Source organism: Balaenoptera acutorostrata, chromosome 2 (genome assembly GCF_949987535.1).
Source record: "Balaenoptera acutorostrata chromosome 2, mBalAcu1.1, whole genome shotgun sequence".
Lineage (NCBI taxonomy): Eukaryota > Metazoa > Chordata > Mammalia > Artiodactyla > Balaenopteridae > Balaenoptera > Balaenoptera acutorostrata.
In genome coordinates, this window is record NC_080065.1 from 104198960 (window position 1) to 104205141 (window position 6182).

Consider the following 6182-nt stretch of genomic DNA (forward strand, 5'->3'; position numbering starts at 1 on the left):
TGGGGGTAAAGAAAATAAAAGACCTGGACTATAAAAAAAAAAAAAAAAAAAACAGAAAATAAAAAACAAGGTACGGAGGCATCTTATTTTCAATTAAAAGTTACCACTGATTTTTTAAAAAAAACTTTCTAAGTTTTATCTCATATCCATAATATTAACCAAAAGAATGCTAGGATGGAACATAATTATAGGATACAGTGAAGAGGGTAACGAAACAATGTACCTCTAACTACATTATCCATACCTTGGTTTGGAAATGGATTCTATTTCCTTCCTTCCACATCTCAGTTTGTAGAGTTTGTCCTGGATATACTGGTTTTGCAAAACGAACCTTTAAAAAAAATGTGTTTTAGGGTTAAGAATGTTTTAATATGAAACTTTTCCACTTTGCAGGGGGGTGGTATTTGGGGGGAAGGTTGGAGAGCATAAAAGGAAGAAACAGAGACTGGACTATACTTAAATTCATAAAAATAGTAGTATGATGAAATTAGTAGAGATATAGTTAGTAAAAGTTAATTCTTTATCTTTCAAAATATAGAATCAATAAATAGTTTAATCTTGACAAATCAAAACACAGAAGAATAATCATATTAAGTAGAGTTATATAGGTAACCACCAGAACAACTTAAGAGAAGCAGTTAAAAGTAGCACTAGGGGCTTCCCTGGTGGCGCAGTGGTTGAGAGTCTGCCTGCCAATGCAGGGGACACGGGTTCGAACCCTGGTCTGGGAGGATCCCACATGCCGTGGAGCAACTGGGCCCGTGAGCCACAACTGCTGAGCCTGTGCGTCTGGAGCCTGTGCTCTGCAGCGGGAGAGGCCGCGACAGTGAGAGGCCCGCGCACCGCGATGAAGAGTGGCCCCCACTTGCCGTAACTGGAGAAAGCCCTCGCACAGAAACGAAGACCCAACACAGCCATAAATAAATTAATTAATTTAATTAATTAATTAAAAAAAAAAGCACTAATTAAGTCTGAGGAATAAGACCTGGGGTTGTTGTATAGGACAGAATAATTACATTTTTTATTTCTTAATTTTCTATACTATTTTATTTGCTCTGTGTATATATTATTCGCTGGTTTTTAAAATAATTATAATAATAACTATAAAATAGTTATAATAATGAGAATAATCAGTGTTATCAAAGGCAAGACATCAGAAAATAAATTTCCACTGCTGCATGGAGTACAAACTGATAAAAGCTTTTGGAGCTATTTGACACTGCCTTAAAGTTTTGTTTTGTTTTGTTTTAAGTGTATGTCTTTCGATTTATGCAAAACTGTGCAGAGTCAGTTTTCTTTGCAATTTATAATGGATGAAAACTTGAAGCTAACTTAAAAGTGCAAAACTAGGGCTTCCCTGGTGGTGCAGTGGTTAAGAATCCGCCTGCCAATGCAGGGGACACGGGTTCGAGCCCTGGTCTGGGAAGATCCCACATGCCGCGGAGCAGCTGGGCCCGTGAGCCGCAATTACTGAGCCTGCACGTCTGGAGCCTGTACTCTGCAACAAGAGAGGCCGCGATAGTGAGAGGTCCGCGCACCGCGATGAAGAGTGGCCCCCGCTCGCCGCAACTAGAGAAAGCCCTTGCACAGAAACGAAGACCCAACACAGCCAAAAATAAATAAATAAATAAACTCCAATCTCTTTAAAAAAAAAAAAAAAGAATGGAGGCAGAGAGAACACTTAGAAAGTGAGAGATGATGGTGGTCAAAGTGAGGGGGACAGAAATAGGATTCTAAATGTATTGAAGGGAGAGAATCAAAGAACTTGGTACCTGCCTGGGTGTGAAAGATGGTAAAAGAAACGCTAAGGATACCTAGATTGCTGTCACTTTCACCTCCTAAATCTCTCTCTGCTTCTCCCACTTCTCTCCATCTCTCCACCACCACCTAACCTACCATCATTTCATTTGAACTACCACAACAGACTTCTAACTAGGTACCTGCATGTCCACTCTGACCAACTTTAAAACATGCTCTCCTATTACGTCTGAAGTTATTTTTTCCCAAAGTCAACCTGATTACCAACCTCATTATGCCAAATCCTTCTATTTTAAGTTCTAATGGTATCATGTATGTTTCATCTGTAATGTTCATCACATATAGTTGCAAGTGTACATTTATTTGTGTGGCTTTTTGATTACTGGCTGCCCTCCCCACCAACTAGGTTATAGGATCCATGAGGGCAGAGTCCAGATTTGTTTCCATTCTCCATTTATTCACAACCCTAGCAGAAAGCCTAGAAGTTAGGAAGTAATCAAGAAATAATTGTCAAATTGCTGATGATCTCCTCAGGTGATCAACTCCACATCCAATCAAACACCAAGCCCACTCCCTACATATCTCTATAATTTCTCCACTTATATCCATCCCCATGCCCACAATCCTATTCGATCAACCACGGTCTCTAACCTAGATTATTACAACAGTCTCTTAGAAAATCTCCTTCTCTCTATCTCATTCCCTTAAAATCCAAGCATTACAAACATGAGCCAGAGTTGATGCTTTCTAAAATCCATGTTTGATCATATAATTCTCTCCTTTCAGTCCTTCAGTGGTTATCTATTGTCTTTAAAATAAAAGCCAAACTTCTTCACCTGACCACACACTGCACACTGCCTCAGGTTAAAAAAAGGGCTGTGTGAAAACTTAGGCTGTAATACTAAACTGAAGACTCAAACTGAGACGGTGGAGCAGGAGGACACGGAACTCACCTCCCCACCAACAAACACATCAAAAATACATCTACATGTAGAACAATTCTCACCGAAAACTAAGTGCAGACTAACAGAAAGACCTGTACAACCAAGACTATAAGAAAGACCCACCGGTAATTGGGTAGAAAGGGAAGAAAAGCGATCAGGTCAGGACCTGTGTCCCTGAGAGGGGACTCAGAGGAAAAAGGAGATTACACGGGAAGAGACCTTCCCTGGGGAGTGAGCAGTTCAAGTCACACATTGGGCGCCCCAGCCCTGGTGTCCAACAAGGGGAACACGAGTCCCCTTGGCTGGTTGGAGGGCCAGTGGGATTAACAGGAGGGCTGTGGGAAGCCTGGACTCCGGGAGCAGGTGAACACTTACGTGCCCCCGAGGCAGGGCAGAGAGGGCAGACTGAAACCACTTGGGTAGCTGACTGGTTTCCTACGACTGCCCTGGTCGCCAGCCTGAGCTGAGAGAACACGCCAGCACCATGAGCCTCGTGTCGCAGCTTCACACTCTGGGCTGCCATGATTGAGGAAAATGCTCAGCCATGAGACACTGAGGAGGTTCAAACTCTACGTGGCAACTGAGCAGTGAGGGGGCAGCAATTACTGGTGGCTGCACAGGGGCCCCAGATCTCTGATGGTGGCCATGCCAAACGAAACCCATGCTCCGGGAGTATTACTCAGCCATAAAAAGAAACGAAATGCAGTTATTTGTAGTGAGGTGGATGGAGTTAGAGTCTGTCATACAGAGTGAAGTAAGTCAGAAAGAGAAAAACAAATACTGTATGCTAACACATATATATGGAATCTAAGGGGGGAAAAAAAAAGGGTCATGAAGACCCTAGTGGCAAGATGGGAATAAAGACACAGATCTACTAGAGAATGGACTTGAGGATATGGGGAGGGGGAAGGGTAAGATGTGACAAAGTGAGACAGTGGCATGGACATATATACACTACCAAACGTAAAATACATAGCTAGTGGGAAGTAACCACATAGCACAGGGAGATCAGCTCTGTGTTTTGTGACCACCTGGAGAGGTGGGATAGGGAGGGTGGGAGGGAGGGAGATGCAAGAGGGAAGAGATATGGGAACATATGTATATGTATAACTGATTCACTTTGTTATAAAGCAGAAACTAACACACCATTGTAAAGCAATTATACTCCAATAAAGATGTTAAAACAAACAAACAAACAAAACAAAACCATGCTCCGACCGTCACTGACCGTCACCATGCTCCACACCCGCCCCTCTTGCTCCACCACTGCTCCCCTCTGGAGTAAGGGTGCCAGTGCTGGGAGGGGGGGGAAGCACACACTTAAAGGAAACTTAGCCAGCTCAGACCCGACCCTCAGGGCTTCTGCTCCAGCAACTTGGGACCTGCCCCCGCACCAAATAGTGGGGTAACAGCCACGAAGCAGAGGGGAAGCTCTACCTAACATCTGGCTTGGCCCTACCCCTCCATCTCCAGCCCCACCCCCTAGCAAGATGACAGCTGCCAGCACACCTTGAGAAAAGACATAAGTTGTGCTCACATCAAATCCAGCTCTCCCATCAATGCCACTGGGCACATGCAGACTGTATAGGGACATGCCCACAAAAGAACACCCCTTCAAGACCACCATAGGTAACTATTTCACCAAATTTCAATAGATAAAGAAATAGATAAGCAAAATGAAAAGACAGAGGAATCTGTTTCCACTGAAAGAGCAAGAGAAAACTCCTGAAAAAAACAACTAATGAAATAGAAATAAACAATTTACCAGATAAAGAATTCAAAGCATTAGTAATAAGAATGCTAACTGAATTATGGAAAAGAATAGCTGAATACAGTGAGAGTTTTAACAAGGAGCTAGAAAATTCTAAAAAGAACCAATCAGAACTGAAGAATACAACAACTGAAAAGAAAAACACACTAAAAGGAATTAACAGCACACTAGGTGATACAGAAGAACACATAAGTGATCTGGAAGATAGAAAATGGAAATCACCCAATCAGAACAGCAAAAAGAACAAAGATGAGAACATTTTAAAGGATCTTTGGGGTAACATCATGCATACCAACTTTCCATTATAGGGGTCCCAGAAGGAGAAGAAAGGGAGAAGGGGGTAAAAATATATTTAATGAAATTATGGCTGAAAATTTCCCAAGTCTGAAGAAGGAAACAGATAGCCAGGTACAAGAAACACAGAGGGTCCCAAACAAGATGAATCCAAACAGACCCGCACCAAGACATATCATAATAAAAATGGCAAAACTTAAAGAGAGAATTCTAGAGGCAGCAAAAGAAAAACAAAGAGCATATACAAGGGAATGCCCATAAGGCTATCAGCTGATTGTTCTGCAGAAACTTTGCAGGCCAGAAGGGAGTGGCATGGTATATTTAAAGTGCTGAAAGGGAAAAACCTACAACTTAGGATACTCTGCCCAGCAAGATTATCCTTCAGAATTGAAGGGGAGATAAAGAACTTCTTGGATAGGCATCAATACTAAAGCAACCCTAAAAGAAATGTTAAAGGGTCTTCTCTAAGTGGAAAAGAAAAAGCTATAACAAGAATTAAGTATATAGAAAAGAAAAAATCCCATTAGTAAAGGCAAATATATAGGGAAGGCTGAGGCTCAACCACTTAAATAAGCTAGTACAAAGACTAAAACACAAAAAATTGTAAAACCAAGTATAACTACAGTAATCTGTAAAGGGATAAACATGAAGATGTAAACTATGACGTCAAAAACACAAAGTATGGGGGCTTCCCTGGTGGCGCAGTGGTTGAGAATCTGCCTGCCAATGCAGGGGACACGGGTTCAAGGCCTGGTCTGGGAAGATCCCACATGCCGTGGAGCAGCTGGGCCCATGAGCCACAGTTACTGAGCCTGCGCGTCTGGAGCCTGTGCTCCGCAACAAGAGAGGCCTGCGCACCGCGATGAAGAGTGGCCCCCGCTTGCCACAACTAGAGAAAGCCCTTGCACAGAAATGAAGACCCAACACAGCCATAAAAATTAATTAATTAAAAAAAAAACAAAAAACACAAAGTATGGGGGAAGCGAGTAAAAAATGTAGAGCTTTTAAAATGTGTTTGAACTTAAGGGACTACCTGGTTTAAAACAAATAAACACAGTCATAGATCAACATCTATGAGCCCCATGGTAACCACAAATCAAAAATCTACAACAGATACCCAAAAACAAAAGAGAAAGGAACACAAGCAAAAGAAAAGCATGAAACCACAAAGGAAAAAACTAAAAGAAGAAGAAAAAAACAGGGAAGAACTACAAAAACAACCAGAAACAAGTAACACTAACACTGAAACAGAACTATTCAGCATTAAGCAATACGAATTTTTTTTTTAATTAAAATCTCAAAAAAAATTAAAGTACAATTCTAGCTATTTGCTGACCTCTACATTATATAATGTGAAATGAAAAAGACTTTTTTTTTATTTTACCACCTTACATGGTCAGTATATAATTAATATT